We start from the raw sequence: 22054 nt of genomic DNA, 5'->3' as shown, positions 1-22054 counted from the left end.
GACTACTCCTTAGCCACAAGGGAGAATCTTGAAGAAGGAAATCTTGATGTCTTTCGCAGAAAGTCGTGTCTTGATTCCAAAGATGATCTAATTTGAACAGGGGGCCCGCTCCTATCTTTATACTAAGAAAAGGGGCTGACCCGGTGACTAGGTCCTGCCTATGGGTGGGACTAGGAGGGGGGTGGTTACACCCCTCTCCCATGCCGGACTTTCCCCAGGCCAGGGGCTGGTGTGCCCCTGGAACTGGTTCTGACCAGCCTATGCGTAGTGAGCACCGGGGTGCCACTCAGCAGTCACCTTCCTGTAAAGCCCTGCCTACCCAGGATACACAAAACCCTGTCTGGGACGGTGCTAGCACCGCCCTCGACAGGAAACCCTTTGTCCAGGCTTCCCTCGCTGGAAGGACTCCCAGCTGCAGGGGGTCAGACTCGTGTCTGTGGTGGCAGCATCCATTTTGTGGAGCTGAGGCTTCGTTTAACTTTAACCGGGGTTCACAGTTACATACATGTCGTGTCCCTCTAGAAGGGTGGAATGCTAACCCCGTCGCCAGAATTGGCGAGGGGTTAGTATTCCAATTCGTATGACACCTTACTCGACAGGTTTTGATAAAGCAATACCAAAGATAGCATGTAACCGCAAGGATTATAATGCACTTAAGAGTATATGGTATGCGTTATCATGGAACAGCTATTTGGACTTGGTTCCGCAAGCTGCAGACAGGCTCAGCTCATGCCAGAGCACCATCTCACACGATTCCAAGCACTCTGCCTTCAGGATTGTCAAGGCCTGCCATAGGAGTGACTGATAGGAATCTGTGTGTCCATTTTAGGGTTAGATATAGGTATACTATACCTACAGCAAAGGGTGATTACACGACTTTGCCCCAGCTGTCATGCAGCCAGTTGTGTCAAATTTAGGAGGCCAGCCAGGGGTGGCATAATACATGCTTCAGCCCCTGGTAGGCCCTGGGTACACTTATGCCCTGAGTTACAGGGTCTGATAAGGTGGCCCAGTACCAATTGGAAATGTACCTAAGGTACATGGAATCCATTTTACAGAGAGAGCAGTAGGCCTGGGGTCCTGATTGGCAGGGTCCCAGGTCGACTATGTCCAAAAACCAGCTAAAACACAGGGCAAAAAGTTGGGGGCAACCATAGTCAGGAGGTACCTTCCTACAGTACATATCAATCACAAAATGTTGCTGCAATGTCTTGTGACACACAAGGCAAGAGAGAGTTAAAAAAGGTGGCAGATGAAGCAAACTTTCACACAAAACAGCACATCTGCATAAATGCTGTGTTTTGTTACAGGGAGCTAGTGCTATTGATGCGAAGTAATGCAAAGCAGCCCACTGCCCAAATGAGGGTTACTAGTTAGCAATATCCAGCACTGTAGAAGGTTTTGACTTAACAATGTAATAGAATTCGTAATGTATTGCTTTTTTACCTCACTCATATCATGCAAACACAGCATAATATGTGGGTAAATCTTCCCCTATGGCTTGATTCACAGTACATATCATTATGCATACTACACACGGAATAAGGTATATCTGTATGGCAAGGTTCGTATGTATGTACCATATTACAGCGCATTTAACATATTACAGAGCATTCTTGTACTTTCCTATTGCTAGAAAACCTTTGGCTGCCTAGTGCCAATGCTTGCACCCTTGTGTCATGGTGCAAGGGGGCCTGTGATTAAGCTGGCCAGCAGTTCTTACAACATCACATGCATGGGGCATGATTCTGGCATATTATGTAGGACATCTCTGACCTTTCACCTCCAGCCAGATCAGCCCTGCGAAGTGACTAGCTGTGTTCCATGATCTGAAAATGTATATATAAATATATATTTATATCTGTGTGAGGGTGCTATTACACAGGTATGTCATGGTGCTTAGTTTAGAATTAGAACTTTGGTAGTCATACTATTTTAATGCAAGTTTTGCATTATTGTTTTGTAGGTGGTATTGCTCACTTATGCAAGGAGAAATTGGCAGCTTCAGGGATGCTGATGTGGACAGTAAGTGTCATGATTACATAGTTATAGCTCTGAGGCAAGTGTGTGTGATCTATGATAGTTGTAACAGTGCGATGTGTATGGTGATGTTTTCATCAGCTGCCAACAAATCACTCCGATTAATTGAGCAAACACGACAGCCCATGTCTCAACAGATTTATTTTAAGTTATCAAGGGGTGTTAATGTGAATTTAGTGTCAATAAAGGTGTGGGTAAGTATTCCTATAATACCCCACTTGCAATATGGGGATGGTATACCTGTAACAGTACCTGTGTATCATACCTAACAACACCTTGCATAGACATTCATGACAGTGTCACAAGGCTAGACATCACAGTGCAATCATTGCACAACAGACACATCCCACATTTTGGTGAATCTTTAAAATAAACCATAAGGGTTTATAAGTAATAGGTATGTAATCCAGGCATTCCCTCAGTATGAACACTTACCTGAGGTATAGCTTGCCAATTGCAATCTTGTCTCCATCAGAGGAGTCCATGTCAGACATATGTAGAATGGAGTGGCAGTGGCACCATTGCACTGATGCCCTGTAGACTGTGTGGATGTACGACAGCTAATGTAGCGATTTAAGCTTTTGTTCAAAACAATAGCTCTCAGCCTTTTTTAATGCACATTGTGAGGGTAGATGTCTACATGGTAGGAAGCTTGTGCTGTGGCCTAGAAGTTGTAAAGTGGATGGCAACCTGCATATTCCAGTCATATGTGTATCTGTAGAGCAGAGTGGCAATATCTTTAAAGTAAAACCTATGCAGCTCCTGTAGGCACCCACTGCAGGAATACAATGTAATTGGCCTATGTGTGGTCAGAAGTACATATAGACTAGATTCCCCATCTTTTGGGACATCAATGCCAGCGTCATGGCCAGTATTTTACCTTTGCAGCATTTATGTCAAGCTTTCATACAGTGCAACACATAAAGCCACCTTACTGCACTGCATGGAAGGGAAGGTGCAGAAATGCACAATGATTCCATGTAATTTGTACTTGTAAAGCGCACTAATACCCCAACTGGGGTGTCCTGGCGCTGTAACGCATACCGCTGTGGAACCCTTCCTGGCTTTTCCCTGTGAAATGTCCACTCCTGGGCACCCCCAAGGTGAAGCCAGGCATCCCAGCGCTGTTGGGGCCATTGTGGAGATTAAGCAAGCTATTGCCCAGAGTTGCAGAGTGGGACCCATGATTGGAATAGGCACCGAGGCGAGAATTATCAGGTCCGAGGAAATTGAGCCCTAGACTCGCTGAGGCAGGAATTGAACCCTGGTCCTGGGCCAGACCTCTGCATCAGGGTCTGCCGCTCTAACCATTGAGCCACACTTCTGCACAATGATTCCATGATGCAGTGCATGGTGGGGTATTTTTACCTGCCTAGCACCAATGCAGACACCCTAATTCTGTGAAGCCGTCAAAATAAACGTGTTGTGGCACTGAGACACCCAACTTCCATATATGGAATGGCTCCCTGCTGATGAGTAAGAAAGCCAGCAATGTGCGCTGCCTTGCATGACTCCAGATCACTTTAGAAATGCAGAGCCGCACACAACCTGGCCTTGCTTACCTTTACATATAACACTTATGTTTTGTCATCACCTTGCCCTTCTTTGCACGATTCAAGACCAACACAAAAGCCAACTTATCTGGGCCATGGGTATAGTTTGCCATGGATACATCTGAATGAGTGGGGCTCCCAGGTATGAGTGAAATGCATGTTTCTACATTGTGACTAAATAGATATTTTGTACAACTACACTGGCCTTACTTGGATTAGTTTGACATAATGTAATTGGAGCAGTCACTGTACTGAATGAATATTATCCATTCTCTATCCCAATATTAGCTGTAGGTATGGACTGGCACATCGATTGCATAACAATGTCAGTCAAATTATGTGAAATGTGATTTACATATGAAACTTGCCCTAATATTAGGTCCAATTTACTCCCTAGCTAACATGATAGCAGATATAGCAAAGACCTTTGCACTGAGACAGGCACGTTATGGGCACATCCGGGGTTGATGTTTAACTTGTCATGTGTCAATAGTGGTTAAGAGAAGTTAAGTATTAGATAAGGTAGTAAACGCTAGTGTTAATGATAGTGTAGGTTAGTTAGGTGTAGGTAGTATGTTTGGTTATTAGGTTTTACATTTCAATAAATTAATCTTTATTCTCTAGTTGGATTTGATTTATTTGTCATGGGTTGGTACTATTGTGTTAGGTGAGTACATGGTATTCCTTTTGTGCCGAGTACATTGTAGGAATATGTTGCATTGTAAGAGTCCTCTGGTCAACAGTAGGTCTTCCTCACAAAAGAGTCATGTGTGGACCCATTTCCAAACTATAAACACTGCAAGTGGGGCTCAGGATTTGATTTTACACACAGAACAAAACAGGTAGCCTCCTTACTGTAGCGCCCTGTGTGAAAGGGAGAGGGCAGGTAGGTGTTGGATTGGACATAATACTGTAGTTTACTGATCCCTGCCTTAGCTGGGACACAAACTGCTGCCTAGTGGTGATGGCCATGGTTACAGGGCTTATAGTCTCGATAGAGGCCAGATGGCTGATGGTCCTGGGTATCACTGGGCAAGAGAAAGTGCCCAAATACCCTAACCTGTGGCTCGCGGTGGCCACTGGGGAAGCAAAACAAAACTTAGCCAGATTGTGGGGGGCAAACAGACCCCCAATGTTTCAGGAATGGGAAAACGATCCTGACTGGTGCCAGATGGCAGAACGTGAGGTCTACCAAGGTTGAGGATGCCCCCGTTAATTTGACACGATTTGGGGAACCTGAATACAATATAGGGAGACCTAAGTAAGGTCTCTGGAGGTAGGGTACAGGGTTTCTCCTTGTCAAATGCATCCATGGGAATATGATAATACTGTGGATACACATTGTCCGAAGCCAATCATTGTTACGGTGAGAAATGGACAGGCTTCAGACACCATTGCACCATAGTGCAAGGGGGGCTGGCTTGTTGGCTGTTTTTTGTGCACGAAGTGACATCTGCCTGGACAAAATCAATTGGTATTGGCACTTACTTCTTGGTAAGTGTGCCACATCATGCAGCTCACTTAGAAAGAGTATAGCTCACGATTCGTTGTCCATATATATCTCCTGAATTGACCTCACCTGGGGGGAGGTCAAAACAGTTTCCCTGGTTTGCCACTTATGCCAAATTGAATATGCAAATTATGTAATATGTTAATGTGTGTGGCTGTACTCAGACAAATAATTCAGCTATTTTGTCCTGTGTAGCATTACTCCACATTTATCAGAATACACAGGACCAGACAAGGTGCCCTTGCATAACTTGCTTACTATCATTCATGGTATTGGGTTGGCCTTGGGCATCCTTGTGTGGCACAAAAACAACAACAATCTTTGAGAAATATGGGCATGAATACCTGGCTAGTATTGGTACTATCATCCAGAGTCATGTATTATTGATGAACTTTTGTGTGATCAGTGTAGTATTCACATTTAGTAATGATGTTGTCATATTTACTTTGCAACATTTATGTGGATCAGTGGAACCGTTTTTTGTGGTACCATAACACTCATATTCCATTTATGGGTGGATCAGTGGAACAGTTTTTTGAGGTAACATAACTCCCATATTCTATTTATGGGTGGTAAGTATTTGTGTGCTTTGCAAAACTCTCACTGTGGGGCATTAAGAAAAGGCAGCTTTTTGAGTCACTCTAATATTGCATAGAGAAACTATACATTGCTCATTATACCATTGCAATGGAAGTCATTGCTGTAGATGCACATACAAAGACTGCATGTGCAACTAACTTAAGGTCACCCTTCTACAGCTTTAACAAAGTGTTATTGTGTTTTTGATTTCCATTATGCATGAAGAATCAACCATACAAATTTCGTAATGGTATTTTAAACATTGTTTATTTTAACACAGGTTCTGGTCCGCACATTACACATATGCAAAATTATAATTTAATATCCATATTAATTTGGATACAAATATGATTTCACATTTACATGTGTTTATTGCGATACATGTAGAGGAACAAATTGTCATTAGCAAATGTAACATAAAATTTTGGAGCATGGTAAACGAGATAAACTACTGCACAAACAAAGTGTGCTGTACTGGGTTGCAAAGAAGGTTTTATGATGTCCTACACAGGAAAGATTGTTTATTGGAAAGTTATTCCTTGGAAACTGAAGAACTCTACATCTTCCTCCTTTGATGAGTGTTCTGCCTCCCCTGGAAGTTGTGGTGTTCGAATAGGAGGCAGCTGAGTGATGTTATCAGCCTCAGGCACACAAACATCAGAAGCAGAAGATGTAAATCCCATGTTCCCAATAAGTGCCAGTAAGGCAGCATGGTAGTCCCTGGCAAGGATTTGCTGGTTGGCCAACAAAGCAATGACATTGCTATTGAGGGCATTTGTTGATGCTATGAAGGAGTTTTTCTTGACTTTCAGGGACTGGATGGATGTATTGATGGCTCCCAGCTCCCTGACAACTTCACTGGTGTTAGATGAAGAAGGCTGGTGTTGCTGTCCCTTCTGCATCAGGACAGCTGCGATGTCAGCTAGGGAGCCATCAATCCCATGGAGCCAAGAGTAGGTCTCTATGATTGCCTTCGTCAGTCCCTTATTAGGGCTAAGACCTACCGACTCCTTTAAGAGTGCCTTCTATGGACTCCATCCCCCACCGGATTTCACCAGCCATTTACTGTTGGACTCCTACCACTCACCATTGAAAAGTAACTTGGGGGTCCTCAGAATCTTAAGCTGTTATGTGAAAGGTTGATGATCCATGTCCACTCTGTGTTGGTTCATCTGGAGACTCAACAACATCGTCTTCACTTGCCAATAACGGAGGAGAAGCATCAAAAGTGTCCTGGAGCTGCTGGAAAGTGTCTTTATCCATGTAGGGAGGGGTGGATTGGATGGTGTCAGGTTGATCATCAGAGGCAGGCTGATCTCCAGATGTTGTCTGTCCCCTAGGAAAGAAACATACATATTTTACAAAAATTCCATGATTGAATACGACATAAGTGATTTTTGTTACATTTGGACAGTATTTTTTTCACTTTCAAGTACACAGGATATGTGGAAAATATGATCCTACAAGTAAATATGTTCATGTTGTACTATTGTTGCTTTTTACATTGAAATACATCTCTATTGATCACACAACCACAGTATTCACTAGGGGGCCTATTTGTGTACATTTCATACAAAGCAATGCAGCTAGGCGGTTCGCTGCTGTGCCCTGCCTGAAAGAGTGAGTGCAAGAATGGCCCACATTTAACATGTTACAGGGCATTTCTGCTGTCTGCCTGCACTGGTAAAACATTTGCTGCCTAGCACCACTGCAGGGACCATTGCACCATGTAGCAAGGGTGCTTACATTTCCTCTAGCCATCAGTTTATGCCCCAGCACTAGCAACTGATGTAATATATTGTTATACCTCACACATTCCGGCACTCTACCTTTCAGGCAGCACAACACACCAAGCTGACTTGCTGCACTGTCTTGCATGCAATTTGTGCATTATTGGACCATGGGATCATATTTCACAAACATGCACACTACACAGAAAGCCACCTTGCTGCAGTGCATGAAAGGGGATGGGTATATATATATATATATATATATATATATATATCCAAAAATGTGCAGGTCCCAAATTTCGAAAAGCAGCCACACACGAACACAGTTCAATATTCTTTATTTCATCCACTCGCCAGCAGGTACAAACCAGCGATGCTCTCCCTTCTCTGCTGCCAAACGCGTTTCGAGAGCTGTGGCTCTCTTCATCAGTGGCAAAGGCTCATTAGTTCATGACGCGCCTCATAAGTTTGATCAGTCCCCGCCCACTGGGCGTGTCAACAAACAGCGGCGTTTCTGGGCTCTGTAGTCCTTGTATTTGGTGGGGCGTGTACATGATAATACCGGCAAAATATTCCCAAGTGGGTGGGAGGGCACACCGCTGACTGTCACCTGCCCCGCTCCTCAGTGGATGACGGCATGTTGCGCGGACACTCCTGCAATGTCCCACGCCGTTCGTGTCCTCGTGTACCCCATGTAGATGGCAACGTAGGTTCTGCAAACGCAGCAGGCTGCTCCTCACGACCAGGGCGGCCGTTAACAAATCCAAAAATGTGCAGGTCCCAAATTTCGAAAAGCAGCCACACACGAACACAGTTCAATATTCTTTATTTCATCCACTCGCCAGCAGGTACAAACCAGCGATGCTCTCCCTTCTCTGCTGCCAAACGCGTTTCGAGAGCTGTGGCTCTCTTCATCAGTGGCAAAGGCTCATTAGTTCATGACGCGCCTCATAAGTTTGATCAGTCCCCGCCCACTGGGCGTGTCAACAAACAGCGGCGTTTCTGGGCTCTGTAGTCCTTGTATTTGGTGGGGCGTGTACATGATAATACCGGCAAAATATTCCCAAGTGGGTGGGAGGGCACACCGCTGACTGTCACCTGCCCCGCTCCTCAGTGGATGACGGCATGTTGCGCGGACACTCCTGCAATGTCCCACGCCGTTCGTGTCCTCGTGTACCCCATGTAGATGGCAACGTAGGTTCTGCAAACGCAGCAGGCTGCTCCTCACGACCAGGGCGGCCGTTAACAAATCCAAAAATGTGCAGGTCCCAAATTTCGAAAAGCAGCCACACACGAACACAGTTCAATATTCTTTATTTCATCCACTCGCCAGCAGGTACAAACCAGCGATGCTCTCCCTTCTCTGCTGCCAAACGCGTTTCGAGAGCTGTGGCTCTCTTCATCAGTGGCAAAGGCTCATTAGTTCATGACGCGCCTCATAAGTTTGATCAGTCCCCGCCCACTGGGCGTGTCAACAAACAGCGGCGTTTCTGGGCTCTGTAGTCCTTGTATTTGGTGGGGCGTGTACATGATAATACCGGCAAAATATTCCCAAGTGGGTGGGAGGGCACACCGCTGACTGTCACCTGCCCCGCTCCTCAGTGGATGACGGCATGTTGCGCGGACACTCCTGCAATGTCCCACGCCGTTCGTGTCCTCGTGTACCCCATGTAGATGGCAACGTAGGTTCTGCAAACGCAGCAGGCTGCTCCTCACGACCAGGGCGGCCGTTAACAAATCCAAAAATGTGCAGGTCCCAAATTTCGAAAAGCAGCCACACACGAACACAGTTCAATATTCTTTATTTCATCCACTCGCCAGCAGGTACAAACCAGCGATGCTCTCCCTTCTCTGCTGCCAAACGCGTTTCGAGAGCTGTGGCTCTCTTCATCAGTGGCAAAGGCTCATTAGTTCATGACGCGCCTCATAAGTTTGATCAGTCCCCGCCCACTGGGCGTGTCAACAAACAGCGGCGTTTCTGGGCTCTGTAGTCCTTGTATTTGGTGGGGCGTGTACATGATAATACCGGCAAAATATTCCCAAGTGGGTGGGAGGGCACACCGCTGACTGTCACCTGCCCTGCTCCTCAGTGGATGACGGCATGTTGCGCGGACACTCCTGCAATGTCCCACGCCGTTCGTGTCCTCGTGTACCCCATGTAGATGGCAACGTAGGTTCTGCAAACGCAGCAGGCTGCTCCTCACGACCAGGGCGGCCGTTAACAAATCCAAAAATGTGCAGGTCCCAAATTTCGAAAAGCAGCCACACACGAACACAGTTCAATATTCTTTATTTCATCCACTCGCCAGCAGGTACAAACCAGCGATGCTCTCCCTTCTCTGCTGCCAAACGCGTTTCGAGAGCTGTGGCTCTCTTCATCAGTGGCAAAGGCTCATTAGTTCATGACGCGCCTCATAAGTTTGATCAGTCCCCGCCCACTGGGCGTGTCAACAAACAGCGGCGTTTCTGGGCTCTGTAGTCCTTGTATTTGGTGGGGCGTGTACATGATAATACCGGCAAAATATTCCCAAGTGGGTGGGAGGGCACACCGCTGACTGTCACCTGCCCCGCTCCTCAGTGGATGACGGCATGTTGCGCGGACACTCCTGCAATGTCCCACGCCGTTCGTGTCCTCGTGTACCCCATGTAGATGGCAACGTAGGTTCTGCAAACGCAGCAGGCTGCTCCTCACGACCAGGGCGGCCGTTAACAAATCCAAAAATGTGCAGGTCCCAAATTTCGAAAAGCAGCCACACACGAACACAGTTCAATATTCTTTATTTCATCCACTCGCCAGCAGGTACAAACCAGCGATGCTCTCCCTTCTCTGCTGCCAAACGCGTTTCGAGAGCTGTGGCTCTCTTCATCAGTGGCAAAGGCTCATTAGTTCATGACGCGCCTCATAAGTTTGATCAGTCCCCGCCCACTGGGCGTGTCAACAAACAGCGGCGTTTCTGGGCTCTGTAGTCCTTGTATTTGGTGGGGCGTGTACATGATAATACCGGCAAAATATTCCCAAGTGGGTGGGAGGGCACACCGCTGACTGTCACCTGCCCCGCTCCTCAGTGGATGACGGCATGTTGCGCGGACACTCCTGCAATGTCCCACGCCGTTCGTGTCCTCGTGTACCCCATGTAGATGGCAACGTAGGTTCTGCAAACGCAGCAGGCTGCTCCTCACGACCAGGGCGGCCGTTAACAAATCCAAAAATGTGCAGGTCCCAAATTTCGAAAAGCAGCCACACACGAACACAGTTCAATATTCTTTATTTCATCCACTCGCCAGCAGGTACAAACCAGCGATGCTCTCCCTTCTCTGCTGCCAAACGCGTTTCGAGAGCTGTGGCTCTCTTCATCAGTGGCAAAGGCTCATTAGTTCATGACGCGCCTCATAAGTTTGATCAGTCCCCGCCCACTGGGCGTGTCAACAAACAGCGGCGTTTCTGGGCTCTGTAGTCCTTGTATTTGGTGGGGCGTGTACATGATAATACCGGCAAAATATTCCCAAGTGGGTGGGAGGGCACACCGCTGACTGTCACCTGCCCCGCTCCTCAGTGGATGACGGCATGTTGCGCGGACACTCCTGCAATGTCCCACGCCGTTCGTGTCCTCGTGTACCCCATGTAGATGTATATATATATATATATTCAAAACACAGTATCCCACCTGGGGCCAGCCGAACTCGCGGCGGGTGCAACCGGGAAGCGGTGGTGGAAACCGCTTGTAACACAGCAAAAACAAGGAGTTCATGGTACTCCCAAGGTCCGGTGCACGCTCGGGTTGTGTGTCGGCTGGAAAGTATCCGCAGACGCGTTTCTGGCTCTTGCCGTCATTAGTGCGGAAAGCCGTCAGTAAAGCGGCACAGTTATTTAAACGGAACTGCCATGTGGTTGGTGGATCCTTGGCCGATGAAAGGCCGATGGCGCTCCCATAGCGAAAAACTTTATTGGCAGCCGTAACAAATGTGCCTGCACATTCCCTCGCCTGCCGCTAATAGAACGAAGACGCTGTGAGTGTCACACAATGGTGGAGCACTCTAGCTTTGTATAAGCCACAACCTGCATGGGTCAACAGCGTCCGTAAGCAGCGTTTCGGCAGCCCAAATTGAATCCAAAACACAGTATCCCACCTGGGGCCAGCCGAACTCGCGGCGGGTGCAACCGGGAAGCGGTGGTGGAAACCGCTTGTAACACAGCAAAAACAAGGAGTTCATGGTACTCCCAAGGTCCGGTGCACGCTCGGGTTGTGTGTCGGCTAGAAAGTATCCGCAGACGCGTTTCTGGCTCTTGCCGTCATCAGTGCGGAAAGCCGTCAGTAAAGCGGCACAGTTATTTAAACGGAACTGCCATGTGGTTGGTGGATCCTTGGCCGATGAAAGGCCGATGGCGCTCCCATAGCAAAAAACTTTATTGGCAGCCGTAACAACTGTGCCTGCACATTCCCTCGCCTGCCGCTAATAGAACGAAGACGCTGTGAGTGTCACACAATGGTGGAGCACTCTAGCTTTGTATAAGCCACAACCTGCATGGGTCAACAGCGTCCGTAAGCGGCGTTTCGGCAGCCCAAATTGAATCCAAAACACAGTATCCCACCTGGGGCCAGCCAAACTCACGGCGGGTGCAACCGGGAAGCGGTGACGGAAACCGCTTGTAACACAGCAAAAACAAAGAGTTCATGGTACTCCCAAGGTCCGGTGCACGCTCGGGTTGTGTGTCGGCTAGAAAGTATCCGCAGACGCGTTTCTGGCTCTTGCCGTCATCAGTGCGGAAAGCCGTCAGTAAAGCGGCACAGTTATTTAAATGGAACTGCCATGTGGTTGGTGGATCCTTGGCCGAAGAAAGGCTGATGGCGCTCCCATAGCGAAAAACTTTATTGGCAGCCGTAACAACTGTGCCTGCACATTCCCTCGCCTGCCGCTAATAGAACGAAGACGCTGTGAGTGTCACACAATGGTGGAGCACTCTAGCTTTGTATAAGCCACAACCTGCATGGGTCAACAGCGTCCGTAAGCGGCGTTTCGGCAACCCAAATTGAATCCAAAACACAGTATCCCACCTGGGGCCAGCCGAACTCGCTGCGGGTGCAACCGGGAAGCGGTGGTGGAAACCGCTTGTAACACAGCAAAAACAAGGAGTTCATGGTACTCCCAAGGTCCGGTGCGCGCTCGGGTTGTGTGTCGGCTAGAAAGTATCCGCAGACGCGTTTCTGGCTCTTGCCGTCATCAGTGCGGAAAGCCGTCAGTAAAGCGGCACAGTTATTTAAACGGAACTGCCATGTGGTTGGTGGATCCTTGGCCGATGAAAGGCCGATGGCGCTCCCATAGCGCAAAAACTTTATTGGCAGCCGTAACAACTGTGCCTGCACATTCCCTCGCCTGCCGCTAATAGAACGAAGACGCTGTGAGTGTCACACAATGGTGGAGCACTCTAGCTTTGTATAAGCCACAACCTGCATGGGTCAACAGCGTCCGTAAGTGGCGTTTCGGCAGCCCAAATGAAATCCAAAACACAATATCCCACCTGGGGCCAGCCGAACTCGCGGCGGGAGCAACCTGGAAGCGGTGGTGGAAACCGCTTGTAACACAGCAAAAACAAGGAGTTCATGGTTCTCCCAAGGTCCGGTGCACGCTCGGGTTGTGTGTCGGCTAGAAAGTATCCGCAGACGCGTTTCTGGCTCTTGCCGTCATCAGTGCGGAAAGCCGTCAGTAAAGCGGCACAGTTATTTAAACGGAACTGCCATGTGGTTGGTGGATCCTTGGCCGATGAAAGGCCGATGGCGCTCCCATAGCGAAAAACTTTATTGGCAGCCGTAACAACTGTGCCTGCACATTCCCTCGTCTGCCGCTAATAGAACGAAGATGCTGTGAGTGTCACACAATGGTGGAGCACTCTAGCTTTGTATAAGCCACAACCTGCATGGGTCAACAGCGTCCGTAAGCGGCGTTTCGGCAGCCCAAATTGAATCCAAAACACAGTATCCCACCTGGGGCCAGCCGAACTCGCGGCGGGTGCAACCGGGAAGCGGTAGTGGAAACCGCTTGTAACACAGCAAAAACAAGGAGTTTATGGGACTCCCAAGGTCCGGTGCACGCTCGGGTTGTGTGTCGGCTTGAAAGTATCCGCAGACGCGTCTCTGGCTTTTGCCGTCATCAGTGCGGAAAGCCGTCAGTAAAGCGGCACAGTTATTTAAACGGAACTGCCATGTGGTTGGTGGATCCTTGGCCGATGAAAGGCCGATGGCGCTCCCATAGCGAAAAACTTCATTGGCAGCCGTAACAACTGTGCCTGCACATTCCCTCGCCTGCGGCTAATAGAACGAAGACGCTGTGAGTGTCACACAATGGTAGAGCACTCTAGCTTTGTATAAGCCACAACCTGCATGGGTCAACAGCGTCCGTAAGCGGCGTTTCGGCAGGCCAAATTGAATCCAAAACACAGTATCCCACCTGGGGCCAGCCGAACTCGCGGCGGGTGCAACCGGGAAGCGGTGGTGGAAACCGCTTGTAACACAGCAAAAACAAGGAGTTCATGGTACTCCCAAGGTCCGGTGCACGCTCGGGTTGTGTGTCGGCTAGAAAGTATCCGCAGACGCGTTTCTGGCTCTTGCCGTCATCAGTGCGGAAAGCCGTCAGTAAAGCGGCACAGTTATTTAAACAGAACTGCCATGTGGTTGGTGGATCCTTGGCCGATGAAAGGCCGATGGCGCTCCCATAGCGAAAAACTTTATTGGCAGCCGTAACAACTGTGCCTGCACATTCCCTCGTTTGCAGCTAATGGAACGAAGACGCTGTGAGTGTCACACAATGGTGGAGCACTCTAGCTTTGCATAAGCCACAACCTGCATGGGTCAACAGCGTCCGTAAGCGGCGTTTCGGCAGCCCAAATTGAATCTAAAACACAGTATCCCACCTGGGGCCAGCCGAACTCGCGTCGGGTGCAACCGGGAAGCGGTGGTGGAAACCGCTTGTAACACAGCAAAAACAAGGAGTTCATGGTACTCCCAAGGTCCGGTGCACGCTCGGGTTGTGTGTCGGCTAGAAAGTATCCGCAGACGCGTTTCTGGCTGTTGCCGTCATCAGTGCGGAAAGCCGTCAGTAAAGCGGCACAGTTATTTAAACGGAACTGCCATGTGGTTGGTGGATCCTTGGCCGATGAAAGGCCGATGGCGCTCCCATAGCAAAAAACTTTATTGGCAGCCGTAACAACTGTGCCTGCACATTCCCTCGCCTGCCGCTAATAGAACGAAGACGCTGTGAGTGTCACACAATGGTGGAGCACTCTAGCTTTGTATAAGCCACAACCTGCATGGGTCAACAGCGTTCGTAAGCGGCGTTTCGGCAGCCCAAATTGAATCCAAAACACAGTAACCACCTTGGGCCAGCCGAGCTCGCGGCGGGTGCAACCGGGAAGCGGTGGTGGAAACCGCTTGTAACACAGCAAAAACAAGGAGTTCATGGTACTCCCAAGGTCCGGTGCACGCTCGGGTTGTGTGTCGGCTAGAAAGTATCCGCAGATGCGTTTCTGGCTCTTGCCGTCATCAGTGCGGAAAGCCGTCAGTAAAGCGGCACAGTTATTTAAACGGAACTGCCATGTGGTTGGTGGATCCTTGGCCGATGAAAGGCCGATGGCGCTCCCATAGCGAAAAACTTTATTGGCAGCCGTAACAACTGTGCCTGCACATTCCCTCGCCTGCCGCTAATAGAACGAAGACGCTGTGAGTGTCACACAATGGTGGAGCACTCTAGCTTTGTATAAGCCACAACCTGCATGGGTCAACAGCGTCCGTAAGCGGCGTTTCGGCAGCCCAAATTGAATCCAAAACACAGTATTCCACCTGGGGCCAGCCGAACTCGCGACGGGTGCAACCGGGAAGGGGTGGTGGAAACCGCTTGTAACACAGCAAAAACAAGGAGTTCATGGTACTCCCAAGGTCCGGTGCACGCTCGGGTTGTGTGTCGGCTAGAAAGTATCCGCAGACGCGTTTCTGGCTCTTGCCGTCATCAGTGCGGAAAGCCGTCAGTAAAGCGGCACAGTTATTTAAACGGAACTGCCATGTGGTTGGTGGATCCTTGGCCGATGAAAGGCCGATGGCGCTCCCATAGCGAAAAACTTTATTGGCAGCCGTAACAACTGTGCCTGCACATTCCCTCGCCTGCCGCTAATAGAACGAAGACGCTGTGAGTGTCACACAATGGTGGAGCACTCTAGCTTTGTATAAGCCACAACCTGCATGGGTCAACAGCGTCCGTAAGCTGCGTTTCGGCAGCCCAAATTAAATCCAAAACACAGTATCACACCTGGGGCCAGCCGAACTCGCGGTGGGTGCAACCGGGAAGCGGTGGTGGAAACCGCTTGTAACACAGCAAAAACAAGGAGTTTATGGTACTCTCAAGGTCCGGTGCACGCTCGGGTTGTGTGTCGGCTAGAAAGTATCCGCAGACGCGTCTCTGGCTTTTGCCGTCATCAGTGCGGAAAGCCGTCAGTAAAGCGGCACAGTTATTTAAACGGAACTGCCATGTGGTTGGTGGATCCTTGGCCGATGAAAGGCCGATGGCGCTCCCATAGCGAAAAACTTTATTGGCAGCCGTAACAACTGTGCCTGCACATTCCCTCGCCTGCCGCTAATAGAACGAAGACGCTGTGAGTGTCACACAATGGTGGAGCACTCTAGCTTTGTATAAGCCACAACCTGCATGGGTCAACAGCGTCCGTAAGCGGTGTTTCGGCAGCCCAAATTGAATCCAAAACACAGTATCCCACCTGGGGCCAGCCGAACTCGCGGCGGGTGCAACCGGGAAGCGGTGGTGGAAACCGCTTGTAACACAGCAAAAACAAGGAGTTCATGGTACTCCCAAGGTCCGGTGCACGCTCGGGTTGTGTCATGTGTCGGCTAGAAAGTATCCGCAGACGCGTTTCTGGCTCTTGCCGTCATCAGTGCGGAAAGCCGTCAGTAAAGCGGCACAGTTATTTAAAGGGAACTGCCATGTGGTTGGTGGATCCTTGGCCGATGAAAGGCCGATGGCTCTCCCATAGCGAAAAACTTTATTGGCAGCCGTAACAACTGTGCCTGCACATTCCCTCGTCTGCCGCTAATAGAACGAAGATGCTGTGAGTGTCACACAATGGTGGAGCACTCTAGCTTTGTATAAGCCACAACCTGCATGGGTCAACAGCGTCCGTAAGCGGCGTTTCGGCAGCCCAAATTGAATCCAAAACACAGTATCCCACCTGGGGCCAGCCGAACTCGCGGCGGGTGCAACCGGGAAGCGGTAGTGGAAACCGCTTGTAACACAGCAAAAACAAGGAGTTTATGGGACTCCCAAGGTCCGGTGCACGCTCGGGTTGTGTGTCGGCTTGAAAGTATCCGCAGACGCGTCTCTGGCTTTTGCCGTCATCAGTGCGGAAAGCCGTCAGTAAAGCGGCACAGTTATTTAAACGGAACTGCCATGTGGTTGGTGGATCCTTGGCCGATGAAAGGCCGATGGCGCTCCCATAGCGAAAAACTTTATTGGCAGCCGTAACAACTGTGCCTGCACATTCCCTCGCCTGCGGCTAATAGAACGAAGACGCTGTGAGTGTCACACAATGGTAGAGCACTCTAGCTTTGTATAAGCCACAACCTGCATGGGTCAACAGCGTCCGTAAGCGGCGTTTCGGCAGGCCAAATTGAATCCAAAACACAGTATCCCACCTGGGGCCAGCCGAACTCGCGGCGGGTGCAACCGGGAAGCGGTGGTGGAAACCGCTTGTAACACAGCAAAAACAAGGAGTTCATGGTACTCCCAAGGTCCGGTGCACGCTCGGGTTGTGTGTCGGCTAGAAAGTATCCGCAGACGCGTTTCTGGCTCTTGCCGTCATCAGTGCGGAAAGCCGTCAGTAAAGCGGCACAGTTATTTAAACAGAACTGCCATGTGGTTGGTGGATCCTTGGCCGATGAAAGGCCGATGGCGCTCCCATAGCGAAAAACTTTATTGGCAGCCGTAACAACTGTGCCTGCACATTCCCTCGTTTGCAGCTAATGGAACGAAGACGCTGTGAGTGTCACACAATGGTGGAGCACTCTAGCTTTGCATAAGCCACAACCTGCATGGGTCAACAGCGTCCGTAAGCGGCGTTTCGGCAGCCCAAATTGAATCCAAAACACAGTATCCCACCTGGGGCCAGCCGAACTCGCGTCGGGTGCAACCGGGAAGCGGTGGTGGAAACCGCTTGTAACACAGCAAAAACAAGGAGTTCATGGTACTCCCAAGGTCCGGTGCACGCTCGGGTTGTGTGTCGGCTAGAAAGTATCCGCAGACGCGTTTCTGGCTGTTGCCGTCATCAGTGCGGAAAGCCGTCAGTAAAGCGGCACAGTTATTTAAACGGAACTGCCATGTGGTTGGTGGATCCTTGGCCGATGAAAGGCCGATGGCGCTCCCATAGCAAAAAACTTTATTGGCAGCCGTAACAACTGTGCCTGCACATTCCCTCGCCTGCCGCTAATAGAACGAAGACGCTGTGAGTGTCACACAATGGTGGAGCACTCTAGCTTTGTATAAGCCACAACCTGCATGGGTCAACAGCGTTCGTAAGCGGCGTTTCGGCAGCCCAAATTGAATCCAAAACACAGTATCCCACCTTGGGCCAGCCGAGCTCGCGGCGGGTGCAACCGGGAAGCGGTGGTGGAAACAGCTTGTAACACAGCAAAAACAAGGAGTTCATGGTACTCCCAAGGTCCGGTGCACGCTCGGGTTGTGTGTCGGCTAGAAAGTATCCGCAGACGCGTTTCTGGCTCTTGCCGTCATCAGTGCGGAAAGCCGTCAGTAAAGCGGCACAGTTATTTAAACGGAACTGCCATGTGGTTGGTGGATCCTTGGCCGATGAAAGGCCGATGGCGCTCCCATAGCGAAAAACTTTATTGGCAGCCGTAACAACTGTGCCTGCACATTCCCTCGCCTGCCGCTAATAGAACGAAGACGCTGTGAGTGTCACACAATGGTGGAGCACTCTACCTTTGTATAAGCCACAACCTGCATGGGTCAACAGCGTCCGTAAGCGGCGTTTCGGCAGCCCAAATTAAATCCAAAACACAGTATCACACCTGGGGCCAGCCGAACTCGCGGTGGGTGCAACCGGGAAGCGGTGGTGGAAACCGCTTGTAACACAGCAAAAACAAGGAGTTTATGGTACTCTCAAGGTCCGGTGCACGCTCGGGTTGTGTGTCGGCTAGAAAGTATCCGCAGACGCGTCTCTGGCTTTTGCCGTCATCAGTGCGGAAAGCCGTCAGTAAAGCGGCCCAGTTATTTAAACGGAACTGCCATGTGGTTGGTGGATCCTTGGCCGATGAAAGGCCGATGGCGCTCCCATAGCGAAAAACTTTATTGGCAGCCGTAACAACTGTGCCTGCACATTCCCTCGCCTGCGGCTAATAGAACGAAGACGCTGTGAGTGTCACACAATGGTGGAGCACTCTAGCTTTGTATAAGCCACAACCTGCATGGGTCAACAGCGTCCGTAAGCGGTGTTTTGGCAGCCCAAATTGAATCCAAAACACAGTATCCCACCTGGGGCCAGCCGAACTCGCGGCGGGTGCAACCGGGAAGCGGTGGTGGAAACCGCTTGTAACACAGCAAAAACAAGGAGTTCATGGTACTCCCAAGGTCCGGTGCACGCTCGGGTTGTGTGTCGGCTAGAAACTATCCGCAGACGCGTTTCTGGCTCTTGCCGTCATCAGTGCGGAAAGCCGTCAGTAAAGCGGCACAGTTATTTAAACGGAACTGCCATGTGGTTGGTGGATCCTTGGCCGATGAAAGGCCGATGGCTCTCCCATAGCGAAAAACTTTATTGGCAGCCGTAACAACTGTGCCTGCACATTCCCTCGTCTGCCGCTAATAGAACGAAGATGCTGTGAGTGTCACACAATGGTGGAGCACTCTAGCTTTGTATAAGCCACAACCTGCATGCGTCAACAGCGTCCGTAAGCGGCGTTTCGGCAGCCCAAATTGAATCCAAAACACAGTATCCCACCTGGGGCCAGCCGAACTCGTGGCGGGTGCAACCGGGAAGCGGTGGTGGAAACCGCTTGTAACACAGCAAAAACAAGGAGTTTATGGGACTCCCAAGGTCCGGTGCACGCTCGGGTTGTGTGTCGGCTTGAAAGTATCCGCAGACGCGTCTCTGGCTTTTGCCGTCATCAGTGCGGAAAGCCGTCAGTAAAGTGGCACAGTTATTTAAACGGAACTGCCATGTGGTTGGTGGATCCTTGGCCGATAAAAGGCCGATGGCGCTTCCATAGCGAAAAACTTTATTGGCAGCCGTAACAACTGTGCCTGCACATTCCCTCGCCTGCGGCTAATAGAACGAAGACGCTGTGAGTGTCACACAATGGTAGAGCACTCTAGCTTTGTATAAGCCACAACCTGCATGGGTCAACAGCGTCCGTAAGCGGCGTTTCGGCAGGCCAAATTGAATCCAAAACACAGTATCCCACCTGGGGCCAGCCGAACTCGCGGCAGGTGCAACCGGGAAGCGGTGGTGGAAACCGCTTGTAACACAGCAAAAACAAGGAGTTCATGGTACTCCCAAGGTCCGGTGCACGCTCGGGTTGTGTGTCGGCTAGAAAGTATCCGCAGACGCGTTTCTGGCTCTTGCCGTCATCAGTGCGGAAAGCCGTCAGTAAAGCGGCACAGTTATTTAAATGGAACTGCCATGTGGTTGGTGGATCCTTGGCCGATGAAAGGCCGATGGCGCTCCCATAGCGAAAAACTTTATTGGCAGCCGTAACAACTGTGCCTGCACATTCCCTCGCCTGCCGCTAATAGAACGAAGACGCTGTGAGTGTCACACAATGGTGGAGCACTCTAGCTTTGTATAAGCCACAACCTGCATGGGTCAACAGCGTCCGTAAGCGGCGTTTCGGCAGCCCAAATTGAATCCAAAACACAGTATTCCACCTGGGGCCAGCCGAACTCGCGACGGGTGCAACCGGGAAGCGGTGGTGGAAACCGCTTGTAACACAGCAAAAACAAGGAGTTCATGGTACTCCCAAGGTCCGGTGCACGCTCGGGTTGTGTGTCGGCTAGAAAGTATCCGCAGACGCGTTTCTGGCTCTTGCCGTCATCAGTGCGGAAAGCCGTCAGTAAAGCGGCACAGTTTTTTAAACGGAACTGCCATGTGGTTGGTGGATCCTTGGCCGATGAAAGGCCGATGGCGCTCCCATAGCGAAAAACTTTATTGGCAGCCGTAACAACTGTGCCTGCACATTCCCTCGCCTGCCGCTAATAGAACGAAGACGCTGTGAGTGTCACACAATGGTGGAGCACTCTAGCTTTGTATAAGCCCCAACCTGCATGGGTCAACAGCGTCCGTAAGCGGCGTTTCGGCAGCCCAAATTAAATCCAAAACACAGTATCACACCTGGGGCCAGCCGAACTCGCGGTGGGTGCAACCGGGAAGCGGTGGTGAAAACCGCTTGTAACACAGCAAAAACAAGGAGTTTATGGTACTCTCAAGGTCCGGTGCACGCTCGGGTTGTGTGTCGGCTAGAAAGTATCCGCAGACGCGTCTCTGGCTTTTGCCGTCATCAGTGCGGAAAGCCGTCAGTAAAGCGGCACAGTTTTTTAAACGGAACTGCCATGTGGTTGGTGGATCCTTGGCCGATGAAAGGCCGATGGCGCTCCCATAGCGAAAAACTTTATTGGCAGCCGTAACAACTGTGCCTGCACATTCCCTCGCCTGCCGCTAATAGAACGAAGACGCTGTGAGTGTCACACAATGGTGGAGCACTCTAGCTTTGTATAAGCCACAACCTGCATGGGTCAACAGCGTCCGTAAGCGGCGTTTCGGCAGCCCAAATTGAATCCAAAACACAGTATCCCACCTGGGGCCAGCCGAACTCGCGGCGGGTGCAACCGGGAAGCGGTGGTGGAAACCGCTTGTAACACAGCAAAAACAAGGAGTTCATGGTACTCCCAAGGTCCGGTGCACGCTCGGGTTGTGTGTCGGCTAGAAAGTATCCGCAGACGCATTTCTGGCTCTTGCCGTCATCATTGCGGAAAGCCGTCAGTAAAGCGGCACAGTTATTTAAACGGAACTGCCATGTGGTTGGTGGATCCTTGGCCGATGAAAGGCCGATGGCGCTCCCACAGCGAAAAACTTTATTGGCAGCCGTAACAACTGTGCCTGCACATTCCCTCGCCTGCCGCTAATAGAACGAAGACGCTGTGAGTGTCACACAATGGTGGAGCACTCTAGCTTTGTATAAGCCACAACCTGCATGGGTCAACAGCGTCCGTAAGCGGCGTTTCGGCAGCCCAAATTGAATCCAAAACACAGTATCCCACCTGGGGCCAGCCGAACTCGCGGCGGGTGCAACCGGGAAGCAGTGGTGGAAACCGCTTGTAACACAGCAAAAACAAGGAGTTCATGGTACTCCCAAGGTCCGGTGCACGCTCGGGTTGTGTGTCGGCTAGAAAGTATCCGCAGACGCGTTTCTGGCTCTTGCCGTCATCAGTGCGGAAAGCCGTCAGTAAAGCGGCACAGTTATTTAAACGGAACTGCCATGTGGTTGGTGGATCCTTGGCCGATGAAAGGCCGATGGCGCTCCCATAGCGAAAAACTTTATTGGCAGCCGTAACAACTGTGCCTGCACATTCCCTCGCCTGCC

This window comes from Lissotriton vulgaris, chromosome 4_1 (assembly GCF_964263255.1).
Source record: "Lissotriton vulgaris chromosome 4_1, aLisVul1.2, whole genome shotgun sequence".
NCBI classification, from domain to species: domain Eukaryota; kingdom Metazoa; phylum Chordata; class Amphibia; order Caudata; family Salamandridae; genus Lissotriton; species Lissotriton vulgaris.
This window is presented reverse-complemented; position numbering follows the sequence as displayed.